Source organism: Macrotis lagotis, chromosome 1 (assembly GCF_037893015.1).
Source record: "Macrotis lagotis isolate mMagLag1 chromosome 1, bilby.v1.9.chrom.fasta, whole genome shotgun sequence".
NCBI lineage: Eukaryota > Metazoa > Chordata > Mammalia > Peramelemorphia > Peramelidae > Macrotis > Macrotis lagotis.
Genome location: NC_133658.1, coordinates 850,928,735 through 850,944,336, shown reverse-complemented (window position 1 = coordinate 850,944,336; position 15,602 = coordinate 850,928,735). Strand labels below are relative to the sequence as shown.

The 15,602-nt window shown below is 40.6% G+C and overlaps 1 long non-coding RNA gene across 3 annotated transcripts in view; it reads right to left on the bottom strand.

Annotated features, from left to right (window-relative positions):
- The window catches only part of LOC141490796 (uncharacterized), a 41,344-nt gene extending 26,533 nt beyond the window's left edge, over window positions 1-14,811 (bottom strand). The window contains exons 1-4 of one of the 3 annotated variants that reach the window (XR_012469351.1): window positions 13,941-14,811; window positions 8,565-8,654; window positions 7,064-7,243; window positions 5,740-5,926 (exon numbers count right to left, since the gene is read on the bottom strand). This is a non-coding gene — a long non-coding RNA (uncharacterized LOC141490796). The remainder of the gene's footprint in view (window positions 1-5,739; window positions 5,927-7,063; window positions 7,244-8,564; window positions 8,655-13,940) is intronic. The other 2 variants (XR_012469344.1, XR_012469350.1) reach the window with 2 other exon arrangements.
- Between the last annotated feature and the right edge of the window lie 791 nt (window positions 14,812-15,602).

Sequence of the window (15,602 nt, the reverse complement as noted above, 5' to 3'; positions counted from 1 at the left end):
AATTTTATGAATAAGAGCTTATATTTCTCTCCCATTTTCAAAGTACTTTACCCTTATTTGCCACAGACTCTTAGTATCTCAAAGCTAAAAAGGACCTCAGAGACCATCCAGTCTGCCCTGAACCTGAAAAGCATTTTCCTGTACATCTTCATTCAAGTTTCTCCTTGAATACCTCCTGAGGCAGTTAATTCCTATTCATATGATCTTCACACCAATCTTACTAGGTTAGAAGGGTAAGAATGATTATCCCTATTTCATAAATGAGAAAACTGAGGTCCCATGTTTCAGGTCCCATAATCATACAGTTGGTGATTGAGAAGTCACGGCTCAAACAGGAATCTCTTGACTGTGTTCTTTCCGTTGTACTACTTCCCCCTATGCAAGTGTAAGGCCCTCATGTATAGGGACTATGATCCATTTTTCTCCAGTTTTGTCACAGACACACACATACCACCTACCATAGGACTGAATACACGGGAAGTCCCCTTTAAATAGACCCTGTTGAGAAATTAACTCACTGAATGACTTTGAACAAGTCTCTGAACTTTCTGGTTGACAATTTCCTCATTTGTAAAATGAATAGAGTCCATGGGATCTTCTGTCAATAAAACTTAGGATTTCCTTCTATCTAACATTGACTTGTTCTTAAATAAAAATGATAGGAAAAAAAGGTTTTCCACATATCCCAAATGAAAGTTTCATGGGAAGCTTAAAAAAAGTAAATTATAGAGAAATTTATAAATAGAAGCATAATTAAAAACAACCCTAATTACCTAATGACTTTTAAAGAGTTAAGAACCTCAAGGAAAAGGTATATAGTCTGATCTAAAGTCACATCTCTTCGTGCCTTTCCCCACTGTAGAGATAGGAAAACGGTCTAGATAAATTCTGAGGTAACTTCTAGTTTTCACAATCTATGTTTTACATTCAAAGGTCCTTTTCAGTTCTAATGTTCTTTGTTATTGTCCCTCTTAGAACTGAAAGTCTTATTTTCTGAGACCCCTTTCAGTTCTAATATTCTTTGTTCTATGAGCCCTCCCATCTCCAACCTTCTACACTGTGTTCTAATAGCCCTTCTAGCCTTGACATTCCAAGTGAATAGAGCACTGAACCTGGAGTCAGAAAGATTCTAAATCTAATCCAGATAATTATTAGCTGTATGTCCCTGGACATGTCACTTAAACCTTTGCTTGCCTTGGTTTCATCATTTGCAAAATAGAGATAATAGAACCTACCTCCTAGGATTGTTGTGAGGAAAAATAAGATAATATTTGTAAAGCACTTTGCAAACCTTCAGTTGCTATATAAAAACTATTATTATACTTCTGTGTCCTTACAGCTCTGGCATTATATATTCCAAGGCCCCTCCCTGATTCTGACATTCTATGTTCTAATATCCCTTCTGTTGTGATTTTCTATGTACTTAAGTCCCCTCTAACTGACACTCTGTATTCTAAGACCTCTCCCAGTTCTGATATTTTATATTCTAAGGGCTGACCTGGCTCTGATATTTTGTGTTCTCAGGTCCTTCCCAGCTCTGACATTCTGTGTTACGATGGGCCTCACAATTCTGATATTCTGTGTTCTCTCACATCCTCCCAGATCTGCCATTCAGTAGCCTGTATTCTAAGGTCCTTCTAAATCCCAGGTTCTATGGTTCTGTGACCTGGAATAGCTCTCTCCACCTCCAGAATCCCTGTTCAGAAGGTTTCTCACAGGAACACTCCCTGCCTCTCCTGCCTTAGACTTTGGTGAGCAGCCCCCGTATGGAAATGCTGGGACGTTCCCAACGCCTCCCTCCCTTCTCTTCCCCTCCTTCCCAAATCTGCTCCAACCTTCCTATTGCAAATGCCTTGTTTATTTCAATATCAGCCTTATTACTTTTCTGTTCATGCAAAAAAAAATTATGAAAACAGATTTAAGGGGGGAAAAAAAGTATTTAATGAGTAAAACTGTCTGCGGTTCGGTTTCCTTCCCAGGGAAAAATGGCTGTGATTTTGGCATAAGAAAAGAAAGCTCAATAGCTTCACTTCAATGCAGCTGCCAGGAGGAATACATTTAAGAGTAGACCAGAACCTTAAAATTAAACAGTATTTCTTCCCGGCAGACACTTCCTGCACTTGATTCTGTTTGGCAGGTAAATGTTCCCAGTTAAACCCAGAATTCAGCTCCAGTAGGAACAACGTGAGCAGCAGCCCCCAAAACTTCAAATTTCAGGGTATCTGAGGGCATCCTCCTCATCCTTCAAGGTCCAAATGCCACCTCCTCCATTATGCTTTCCTAGACCACCCTCTCACCTACTGACTAACAAACTATTCCAACCTAGATCCAGACCTAGTCTCTGAAAAGAGGCTTCTAGAGATAGTGATCAGGGCCAGGTTCAAACATTTGAACAGAGACATCTGGAACCATCCTTTCCTTTCCATGCTCAAGGTTCAATTCCAAAATTAAAAGGTCATAGTTTTATAGTATCTCAGAACTAGAAAGGACATGAGAGGGTGTTCAATCCAAGCATCTTCCTTACTACAAAAGTCTCTTCAACAATATTGTTGACAATGTCAAGCACTCTCTTTTTAAACAGCTTCTGTAATATTAATTCACCACCTAATTGTGCTGTCCATTCCATTAATGGATACAGATTACTAAGAAATTTATCATTTTATTGGGCTAAGATCAGTTTCCCTGATCCTACCCCCTAGTGCCAAACAGATCACAAGTGTGATAAGATCTCCTTTAGGTTATTCCCAAACTAACCAGAAAGATTGATTCCCCAGACATTGATTATTCCAAGTTTTCAGGGTACTAGGAGTTGAACCCACACACCTAGAGTTCTCAAGCCCCCAGTAATGTCTTTATTTTTCAGTACTCAGTCAGACAATACAAATCACTCAAAGCAAAGGAATTTGTTGGAATACCTTAGTGAGAAGATTTGCAATAGAATGTTCTCCCCCATAAACTTGGGGCTCATACTAACTACCATATCACACCATCAAAGGGAAGGTGAACAAAGACAGGCATGTGAGCAACTCATACCTCTACTGCTATAGGTCCTCTGATGTCCTCTTAACATTGTATTCATACTGTTTCTCACTGATAAGGACATTTTGAATAGACCTTCTTTCATCTGGGTACATTCTATAGCTGGGACATATCTTTGTAGGGCATGTTGATCTGGCAGTTAGCCATAGATTCTGCAGTCTCCATATTCTGGCATGGCTGAAGTCCTTGGCTAGGGAACTGGCAGGCTCTTTCAGAAAGAATTAGAAGCCTTCTCTTAGTCTGGGAAAACTCCAAAATGGGAAACCTCCATCTCTGAGGGCTGCCATCTCCCAAGGAAGGATCCAACTCTATTCTCTCTATTCTCTCTCTCTCTCTCTCTCTCTCTCTCTCTCTCTCTCTCTCTCTCTCTCTCTCTCTCCCTCCCTCCCTCCCTCCCTCCCTCAACTTTTTACAGAAAGTTAGAGATAAAGAGTTTGTTTCCTTGTATTTTTTATGTGCAATCACATGTCTCCTATAGCCATATGCTTCTGCCACAATGTCATTGCTGATTGGAGGGAAATAGAGGGGAGAGAGGAAGGAGAAGCAAATTCTTCCCTTTGTGTATTCTGTAATAGGTACAAGGGTGAATCTCTAAAGATGAGAACACCCTCAAAAGGAGAGGGTTTTTTCCCTCAACTGACTCAAAGTTGGGAATAATTTGCTTTTATACTTGGGCCACAAGAAATATCAGTCAATCATTAGAAGATCCCTGTGGAACAGTGGTATCTATTCTAGGTCAAAACTCCAAAGAATTTAAAGAAAGGGAAAATTACCAATTTGAATAAAAATATTTATAGCAGCTCTTTTGTAGTGACAGAAAAACAGAAAATAAATAGGCAGAATCATTAATTGAGGAAAGGCTGAGCAAATTATGGTATATGCATGTAATAGAATATATTATTGTGTTATATGAAATGAAGAAAGGGAAAAGAAAACGGAAGATTTATATGAACTGATGCAGAGTGAATTGAGAAGCATGAAAACAGTTTATATAAATAAAATAATGAACAGAAAAGAAACTCTGAAAGATTTAAGACTACTGAGCAACCTAATGAATCTCATAACCCTGCAAGTAAGGGTTATTATTCTCATTTTACATTTAAAGAAACTGAGGCAAATAGAAGTCAAGCAACTTGCCCAGTCACACAGCTAGTAAGTTTCTGAGTTCAAATTTGAACTCAAGACTTTTGGACTCCAGGCTTAATAATCTATCCACTGAGACATATTTTTTTTGACATGGTCAATGTGGAAATTTGTTTTGCTTCATCATGTATATACATTACAAAGATTTTGTTTCTCTTTATATTCAGTAAGAGAAGGGTGAGGTGAGAGGCAAGGAGAGGTAAGAAATAATGTTTCCATCCTCCCTCCAAAAATTGAGAAGAGAACAGAAGGAAAACCAGAAGGAATCACAGACAAGTAGGACAGCTTTGAAAGTTATATGTTGAATTTATTACATACTTTAAAGGGAAAGCAAGTTCTACATAATAGAGATTCACTATTTCATGTGCAATATTTTCCTTATGTTCTATAATCTATTTAGAAATGCTCATTTTATTTAGTGGTTTAAGTATAGAATTTGTTAAAAAGGGAAAAAAAGATTTTTTTTAAACTATGTTCCCTGTACTCATAAATTGCCTTTACCTATAACCAGTGCCCTATATTCTCAACAAGGTAAGAAACATCTTCACTTTAATTATGGACTTGTTACAGTGGTCCATTATCATATTATTTAGAAAACTCCTTCACATCTGTTATCAGATTAAGAAAAATCTTCAATTTAGTCAGATTTCCCCTGATCCAGCTCTTTTACATTCTCCTCCCAGCCAACCAGCTGAGCTGGTGACTTGGAGAAACTCAAACATAGTTTTTTCAAGTGCCTTCCAATCATGGCTATTAACGAATCTCATCAGAGTCTGTGTGATCCAATTTTAAACAATCTGAAAATTAACAGTCTTTGATGAGGATCCAGACTTACCATATACCATGGTTCCAGCACCCACCCCCAAATACATGGTTATACAAGTTCAGCAAATAACATTTTAAAATTTTTCATTGAGTCTAACTTGTCTTGGTACATGTAAAAGCCTTCCTAATACCAAAACAATTAGAAAAGAAAAAGGAACAAGTTAAAATAATTGAAAAAAGGAAGGTGAAGGGGGAAAATAGAAAAATGAAAGAAGAGAGGATGTGGAGAAAAGGAGACAGAGAGAAAAAAAGGGAAAATGAAGGAGGAAAGGATAAAAAGAAGAGAAAGAAGAAAGGGCAAGGAGAAGGGATAAGGAAAGGAGAAAGGAAAAGGAGAAAAGGGGAAGAAGAAAAGAAAAGGTAAAAAGGAAGAAGAAAGATTCAGGAAAGGGGTAAGGGAACAGGAGAAGAAGAAAGGGGGAGTAAAAGAAGAATAGAAAAGGGAAAGATGAAAGGAGAAGGGGAAAGGGGAAAGATGAAGAAGAAAGGAAAAGGAAAAGAGGAAAGGGAAAAGAAATGGGAAGAAAAAAAGGAAGGGCAAAGGAAAAGAGGAAGAAGAAAGGAAAAAGAAGTAGAAAGAAGAAAAGGAAAAAGAAAGAGCAAAGAGAAAAAGTTAAGAAGAAAGCAGAGGGAAAAGAAGAGAAGGGAGGAGAGGAGATGGAGAAAGGGGTATGAAAGAGAAGGGAATGGAGAAGGGGAAAGGAAAAGAAAGAGAAGACAGGAAGGGCTTACCTGCAAGTGAAAAACCAAATATTTATGTTTTGGATGAAAATTCTGTCAATGGTTTCCCTTCAATACATAAATTTTTCTAATGAGCGTTCTGAAGACTCACAAAGCATTCCAAATGGAGGTATGGACAAAGAGCTCTCCCGTGTTTCCCTTTAATTGCATAGGTCATCAAAAATTTCTCCATTGGATCCTGCAATGCACAAAAATATTCCAAGTAGAAGTTTAAAAAAAAAATCTTAAAAACTCAGAAATACCAGAAAAATATGTGGAGAGCCCAAAAAAAGCATTAATCCCTTGGGGTTGGTTACTGAGGATTTCTAGGCCATCGGACAAATCATATCCTGAGGACATGTAGTCCATAAGGAATTCAGAGAAACTCCTTTAACGAAGAATCTTCTGTGTGACTTGGTTCATCAATAAGCACCATTCTAAGGACAGAACATTATTTTGCTCATATCAGAACTTCCTTACTCAAAATGGACAATGCTGCCAAAATCAGTACTTAAGATTTCAACCATATAAAAATTATAGAAAAGCTATTGGTCAACACTTTAACAAAAACATTTAATATTCTGAAAACAAAATATAAAAGTAATAAGTTAAATAAAATTAAGTATTTTTATCTAAACATCTTAGCAGTGATTGAGTTTCACACCCCCCCCCCCAAGATCACACAGAAAGTACAATGAAGAGCCAGATTTCAAGGACAGATGGTCGGATTCTTTCCTCTGGTCCAAGCCATTGCCTATTAAATTGCAAGTTCAAGCAGAGTCTGGATGACCTCTTCTCAGAGACATAGAGGAGATTCTTGTTCAAGTATGAATTGGACTAGAGGTCTACTGAGGACCCCTTTTCCTCTGCATTCTATGACTTTTTAGAGGTCTTGGCACATAGATAAATATAAATACTTGTTGATGGATTGCTAATTGAGAGTTAAATGCCCGACTTGGAAAATTAGGAACTTCAGGGATCCTCTGGGCAATTGGGAATGGGTAGCATCCTGTGGACATCAAGTGATAACAGTTATAAGGAAAAGGCACTAAAAAAAGGGACCTGAGAATTCACTCTGGTCCTGTCATACTTCCATCTTCCCAGGGGGCACACTGGTTTTCCCAGACAATATAGAGAACACTGGCTTTAGAACCACAAAACCTAGATCTGAATTCTGACTCTGCCATATATTATCTCTATGACTTTGAGGAGGGCCTTCACTCTCCTGGGTCTCAGTTTTCACATCTACAAAATGAAGGAGTAAAATTAATCTAGTTAGAAACCCTCTATTTTCCTTTCAAGACTCAATGATCTTCATTATCTTGTGTCAACCCACCCTTTCCATTTTTGTTATCTCCTGGTTCACACTCCGCAGTATGGCCAGACATCTTCAATGCTCCATCTCCCATCTCTGGGTCTTTGCAACAGCTGTGCCTCATATCTAGAATGTATTTCCTTTTCACCACCAGCTCTTAGAGGTCTCATTTCCTTTGAAATTCAGCTCAAATGCCAACTCCTATAAAGAAACCTTTGCCTGATGTGCCCCTTGAGAAGCCTGTGTTCTCTCTCCCATCCCCCAAAAAATTATATCTCCTATTTATTTCATCTATACCTAGGTGTACACACACTGCTAGATTCCTTTAGTGAACAATGAATCCCTGAAGTAGTAGCATTATTCAAATTGATATTGCTTAGTTTCATTGAGCCACCTATACTACCGTTTACCTAAATAATAACTTTGAATATTGAGAATTTTAATAGAGGTGACCCCTTCGGGAGTTTCGTTATTCATACTAACTGAGATTTAGCTATGATCATATATGCATATATGATCTTTCCCCTCTGATTAAGTGTAACTCCTTAAGGACAGGAAATGGTCTCATTTTTTTTTACTTTTTTTTAACTTTTTACCTACAGCATCTAGTTAGTGCAGGACATGATATATAGAAGGCACTTAAGTTCACTGCTGGTACTAAATTAGGTGTTATATGTGTGTGTGTGTGTGTGTGTGTGTGTGTGTGTGTGTGTGTGTGTTGATGGAGTCCTGACCTGGATGCTAGAGCCAGCTCCAACTGGAACTAGGGATGCCTTAGTGACAGTTTCAATATGCTCAGGAGAATAAATTGTTCAGTTTTCAGTGAGCATTTCCACCTTGGAAATCAGCAGATTCTATAAACTAAGACTTGTTTTTGGTGATTGCCTAGACAAGAAAGTGATGGAGAAAATGGTAATAAATGCAAATTAAACTCCCCTTCTTCCCCAGCCCCCCAAAACTGGTTGTTAAACATCTACCATCAGATCTCCTGTGCTGAGAGAAATATCGTCCTAAACTTGATGCTCATGTTTTATATCCTAATGGTCTTACCTAGTCCCAGAAGAACCCCTCTCCTATCCTCCAAACCACTGCTCCCATTTATAAACTCAGATTCCAATTACCTACTCCCTACTTCTAGATCCTTACCATCTCCCAGTCAAAGCCCAGGATTCCATTTAATAGATTCCTAGGCACATTATAAAACTCTGTCCATACAACAAACCTAGTACAAGAATTTGGATTTCTTTGCCATCTTAAGGATAACAAAGCACTTTATTATGACTGACCTCTCACCAAGTTATGAGTTAGGCAGAATATGTTTCTTATATCCATATTAGAGATAAGGAAACAGAAAACCATTTATGTAGGTAAAATGACTTCCCCAAAATTATACAGCTAACATCACAACTAGGACACAAATACAAGTTGTCTGACTACAATACCAATGTTCTTTCCAGGATGTCTAAGATATCCCCATCAAACAGATGAAGAAACTGAGGCTACTGACAGTGAAGTCACTCACCTAATATCATACAGGTGGGAAGCAGCAGAGCCAAAATTCCAGATGTCTTCAGATTCCAAGCCAGGGCTCTTTCCAACACTCCACGCTATTCTATGAAGGAAGAACCAAGTTATAACACATAAGGATGTAAAGAAAGGGACAAAAAGCTAACAAAATAACCAGCCCAGGGACAAATGGCTGCATCCTAAGGTCTTCATTGTATTCTGGTCTGGTTAACTCTCTGTGCCTACTCCACACCTGCCTGACCTCTAGCAATGCTCAGCTCCAGTCTCACCTGTCTTTCCTCATCCACTAGCTTCTAGTTCCAAAATACTACCTTTGTTTAATTTGCATCTATTATATATATGTATATTTATATATATAGTTATGTGTGTGCCTTTTATCTCTCCCAAAAGAATGCAAAGTCTTCAAGAGCAGACCCTACTTCTTTTATTTGTTTTTATATCCCCAAAGCTCAGCCTAGTAACTAACACAACACCTAGCTTACAGTAGGCACTTAATAAAGGCTTGTGGATTGACTGCCTAACTAGACCCAGGAGTCAATAACTCAAACTCTCTAGAACTGTTTCTTCATCTGTAAAATGGTACTCTGAAAATCTATATTCTCTGTTCTAATATTATATATTCTAAGACCCCTTTCAACTTTTGAGATTCTCTGTTCTAAAGTACCTTTCATTTGTGACATTTTTAAGGCCCCTCCCAGTCCTAACATTCTTTCTAAAGCCATTCCAGTTCTGTTATACTGTGTTCTAAGGGCACTCCCAACTCTGACATCCTGTGTTCTAAGGGTCCTCCTGACCTTAACATCCTGAGTTCTAAGGGCACTCCCCACTCTGCCATCCTGTGTTCTAAGGGCCCTCTTGTCTCTGACATTCTATGTTCTAAAGTCCTTCCACCTTTGACTTTCAGTGTTCTAAGTCTCCTTTTGGCTCTCACATTCTATGTTCACACACCCCCATCATCACCCTTTCCTCAGCTTTCTGCTCTAACATTCTCTATTCTAGGGCCCCTTCTATCTCCAATGTTCAGGGATTCTCTAATTCTCTGAAAGGGGTTGCCTAACCATAAGAGGTTGTTGGGAGAAGACAGCTGTCAGGCTGAGATTAGCATCCTGGATCCCAGGCCCAAGTTCAGCCTCCAGATACTGTAGCCACTCTATTTTCTCTGCCAACTCCACATGGTTGTTATTGGACCACTGTGTATCCTAAAGCTCTCCTTCACGAGAGCGGCCACGGCGGCAGAGCGCTCCACCGTGGAGTGTTAGGGCTGCTCAGGGCTTGGCATTTTGGTTTTTATGAGAGAGTCTTTAAGCTGGAATCTGCTGTCATGCTGGCTCTGTGCCGGGAGACGATGGGGAGGGGGAGACTGATAGAGGAACCCTCCTCTACAATAAGTCCCTCCAGAGGTCTGAGACCACAGACAAGGGAGAAGGGGCCAGGGACCAGAGCTCCCTGGAAGATTCTAGTGTCCAATCTGTGCACCATCACTGAGAAAAGTGAGGGGGCTAGAGTAGGCTCTCTAGATTTCCTGGGAATCCAAAATGAAAAGCATTTGCAAAATCCTAGGGAGCAGAGAAGCATTTCTACAAATTCCCTCCCATCCCTAATCCAGAAAGTTCCCCCCAGCCTGCTGGACAATCTGTACAATCACCTTCCCTCCACCATTTGTTTTTTAGGTGGTAAATATCATATACTACAAAGATCCATAGATAGATATATATACAGATAGATAGATATAGATATAGATATGTATATGTTTAACCAGAGGTATGCAAAAGTCAAAAAGACATACATGTATCTACAAAAGTTTACCTTCCATGCATGCAGATACACACACACACACACACACACACATACACACACACACACATTGACACACACACCCTTTAATGAAGATACTCCATTGTCACTCCATGATTATGCCTGGAACCAGTCAATGAGCACACATATAAATAAATGTTCAAATTATTAAAACTCAAATCCGGGGTGGCTAGGTGGCATAGTGGCTAAAGCACCGGCCTTGGAGTCAGGAGTACCTGAGTTCAAATCCGGTCTCAGTCACTTAATAATTACCTAGCTGTGTGGCCTTGGGCAAGCCACTTAACCCTATTTGCCTTGCAAAAACCTAAAAAAAAACTCAAATCCACAGACAGAAGGACAAACATCCTTATGTGCATGTGCCCAGTTTCACACAGATATTCCAAGTCACAGAGACCTACCTACATTGGCATACTCATACACTGGAGGTCACAGAAATATTAATAAATTTACATAGAATCACAATCCCAAGATCAATCAGGGTTTATTACTAAACAAATAATCCTCATAACAAAACTGAAAGACAACTTGGAAATCACAGCATTTTACAGATAAGGAATCTGAGACACCAGGAAAAGAAGCATCTTGTCCCAGATTACAAATCTAGCAAGTGTCTGAAGCAGAATTCAAACTCAGGTCTCCCTGACTTCAAGTCCATAGTCCTGCCTATCCTCTGCCTCACCTGTTTACTCACTGTGTATATGGTGATAAACATATAAAGAACAGGAATAAATGTAAACACAGAGATGAACACATGGACACACTCCAATTTCCACTGCTGTCCGTATTTGTCAAGGCAAGGTAGAGAGGAGCTATTTCTTTAGTATAACAACTTTCCAGTTACACTTAACTCCTAACTGCTTTTCTTAATCCCCTCATGTCCACTAGCCCCACCCTCCATGAGGAGTTGGCCTTGTTGGCCCCACAGGATCCAAGTCCTAATTATATCCTTTCTACTTCCAAAAGAGAGGGAGGGATAGGATGGGGGAAATGGGTTAAATTCACAGGCCTTCTGCCTTTATTTATTCATTCATTCATTCGCTCAACCACCACTGATTAAGTAACAGCTACACATCAAGGACTCTTGTGCTCTCTCCCTTGGGGAGAGAAAAAAGAACAGAAGGAGACAGACCCACACCACAAAGAACACAAAGATTGAACAAGAACACAAAGATCAAACAAGAACACAAAGACTACACAAGAACACATTCTTGCTCTCAATAAACTTATGGTCTAATACCACAGAGCATGGGATGTTAGGGCTACAGGAGTCCTTCATGGACTCAGACTCATTAGAAGGGACATTAGAGAGAGTCTAGATTTCTTCCTTCAAAGGAAAGTGCATGTTAACAGCCACCCAGCTGGTCATTGCCATGAGTTTCTGTTTGGGTAGTGTTCATAACACTTAGCCCTGACCTTGACCAATCCTTCATTGTTACCATCTTTCTGGGTCTTGAACTCCACCTAACTCAGAATATCTCATCTTGTGCCTGTGTTTCTGATTAATAAACACTAACCCATATCAAGATCATACTCAGACCATGGTCATATTCATGACATATCCCTGCCTCTAAGTCCTTTTTTCCCTGCCCTATGCCCTCAATCCTTACACTTTCTACCTCTAGCTCTAAGAACAACAATCACATCATGACCACCATTCTTGCCAAAGACATCTATCTACATCAATTCCTCTATTCTTTCAATTGCCATTTCCTCAGACTTCAACTATCCAAAAACCCTCCTTCTTATTCCCACTCTTCTATAGGATTAGAATGGAAGCTCCCTGAGGGCAGAGACTGCCTTATTTGTATGTCTCTAGTCTTATAAGAACTACAGGACTCAGTGGATGGAGCACCAACTCAGGAATCAAGAGGGCTCTGAATTCAAATTTAACCTCAGACACTTAACATTAGCTGTGTGGCCTTGAGCAGGTCACCTAAACCTGACTACCCCATGTCCAGAGCCATCTTCAGTAGTTCTGATTCATATCTAGCCACTAGACCCAGATGTCTCCTGAGGAGAGAGTGAGGCTGTGACTTAGTACTGCTCCCCCCCTTACTCAAATTCAAGTCACCTGCATGCCATGGCATCACCTCCCTGATGTCATGATCTTCAAGAATGGAGGACAAATATCATCATCATCACTGGTGCTTAAGACTGTGCACTTAATAAATACTTGTTTTCAATCATTCATTTATCCATACCAATAGATCTCCAGATATGGTGTTAGGAAACCTGGGTTTGAATCTCTGCTGTCATAGCTTAATCACTTTGCTCCTCTGAGTCTTTGATTCCATTAATATAGGGAACTCTTACTGTCGCTTTTACAAATGAAGATCAAGAGAAAGGGGAGAAAAAGAGAGAGGAGGAGAGAGAGGAAGGGTAGTAGAAGGAGGAGAGGGAGAGGGAGAGGGAGAGGGAGAGGGAGAGGGAGAGGTGAAGAAGAGGGAGAGGTGAAGAGGGAGAGGTGAAGAGGGAGAGGGAGAGGTGAAGAGAGAGAAGGAGAGGAGAAGAGGGAAGGGGGAGGAAAATTTATCAAAGGGCAAAGGAAGGAAAGGTTGCTTTCCAGATGGAGGCAACCAGGGTAAGCTTCATGGAGGAAGTACCATTGGAAGTGAGCCTAAAGAGATGGGCAGAATTTCAACAGGCAGAGATTTGCAGTGGGGGCAGGGGCAGGGGTGGCACTCAAAGGAAGACAGACTACTTTATAGCCCACATCTCTGTCCTCCTGGGGATGAAAGCAAAACAAATTTAAGGATTAAATCACACCGAGGTATAATCCCCCAGGGGAACATGGTTATGATGATGATATTGTACAGGAACTGGGTTAGGGCAGGAGAGGGGTGAATACCATTTCAGCAGGGACTCATTAGGAGTCTACCAGCCAGGAGAACATTAGTGGAGCTTTGCAGAGGCCTTGTGACGGATGGCCACCACAGTGCAGGGACTCTCGCCCTCATCCTTGGCAGTTTCTTTTGTACTGGGAGAAAGGGGGAGAGGAAGAGGGCAGTAATGGCAGGACAGAGGGGGTTGGTGTCCAGCATATACTTAACATTTGCAAAGGCCAACCTTAAGGAACTCTGTACTGGGGCAGAATGGAAGGAAAGTGAATGGAGGAGAGGAAATGGGAGTAGGGAGACAGACAATTTTTTAAAAAAACAGCACTGAAATCTCAGAACTTGACTAGGAATTGTCTCCCCAAAGGAGCTTCTCCAGGCCCCTGTGATCCCCAGATATAAGCTGACAGGAGACCAGAGCATTTACTAATCCCAACTTTACAATAATGCTCTCTGGATCTGTCTCCTTGTAGTTGTTTTTTTTTTCCCTGTCCCTCTCTCTCTGTCCTGTTTCTTTGTCTATCTTTCCTTCTCTGCAATTTCATGTGTTTCTATCTCTGTCTTTGTCTCTCTGCGTCTGCCTGGATCCCTGTCAATCTGGTTCTCAGAGTGTTGATAACACACCCAGCCCACACCATTGGGTCCTAACCTTGAACTCATGAAATCCATATATGCATGCATGTGTATCTATGTATGGGGGTGTTTGAGTATGTGTGCATTACCTTCAGTACATCTGATGAGCCCCTCAACATCTCATCATTCATCATCTTTGGTATGGGGTTTTTGGATCCCAAAGCACTTCCTTGTCCAGCAACTTATTTGATTCTCACACCAACACTGTGAAGGAAGCAGGTAAAGGGGAATTTTTTTTTTAGAGTGATAGGGCAGGACACATTCTCCCTGCCTTAGAGAGGGGACAGTAGATGCCCAAAGAGGGGCATCAGTGTCATAGAGCGGAGCTAGACCAAACTATAGATAGACATTCTAATAACACCATGTTCCCCGACCTATACCACCTCCCACATTGCTATGGTAACAGTCAGGTAGCAATGCTCAAAACAGAAATTTGAGTCCTAGCTAGCTAGCCCCAGCCTTAGTTCTATGAATCCCCTAAATGTGATCTTATGGAAAGAACCCTGGATTTGGAATCAGGAGTCTTGGGTTTAGATTCCAACCAAGTTACTTATTCCTTTTGTGACCTTGAATAAATTGCTTACCCTGAGGTAAGTCTGAGGCTCAGTTTCTCCATCAGTAAAATAAAGACATTAGACTAGATGGTCTCTAAGATCCCTTTGGGCTCTATGATCCATGGCATGACCCTGGTCTCCTTTGCTTTAGAGGATCTACGGTTCCCTTGGGCTGAGAGCCCCCAGAGTCTCTGGAATAAACATTTTCTGTGTTCTCACTCAGTAACTAAAGGGGGGGGAAGGGGCCTCCACACTGATGATTTTTCCTCAGACTTCAACTGGGTTTGAGAGGTTTTATCCCTTAATCTTGAATATCATTTTGGAAAAGAGTATCCTGATAAGAAAACAGGACTGGGAGTCAGAAGACTTTGGATACCATATGACTTGGAGAAGTCTGCGTCTAGGTCTCATACTCCTCTTTTGCAAAAATAAAGAAGTTAGGTTGGATGTCTCTGAGTGTCCCTGCCAGTTCTAAATCCCTTGAATATCTTGGGGTGGAAAGGAAATCAGTGCCATGTTATCTCAGCTCTGAGCCCCCAAGCCCAATAGAATCATCTGTCTCAGCTCTTGGGGGACTTGGGGGGGCTGCCTCCCCCAACCATGCACAAGAGAAGAGAGGCCCCTGCTTCCCTCACCAACCACTCTGGGGCCTCCCCATTTCTTCTTCCTTTTCATAGCCCTGTGCCTGCCCGCCCGCCGTTTGTAGTTATAGAGCTGGGCCTCCACAGAGTAATTTACTAGCAGAATCTCTCTCAGAATACAGCTTGAAGCCGAGCTGTAAAAACAGCTGAGGGTGTAAATAATTCATGCAGACAATATGACTTTTTTATGTAAATTCGGTGCATTAACCCTCTATTATAATGATGGACGACAGATATGGGCGACGTTGCCTTGGTAAGAGCTAATGGATGGCCGCCATAAATTCACAGCACATTTTATTGTGTTGCTAGAAATTGTGCCTTCCGGCAAAGCTGTTTACTTTTATGTAAAACTCTAGGTTCCCTAAATATTACAAATATTTTACATCCGGCTCCTCAGCATTTGGGCACAGGACACAAATCAAGCTTTCTCCATGTGAGTTGTAATTAAAGGTTTGTTGTTGTTTTTTTTTTTTCCAGGGACAATTATCTTCAACTATAAAAAGAAATATTTTTCCTCCCTTTAGATATTCCATCATTGACTTATTAACAAATCCTT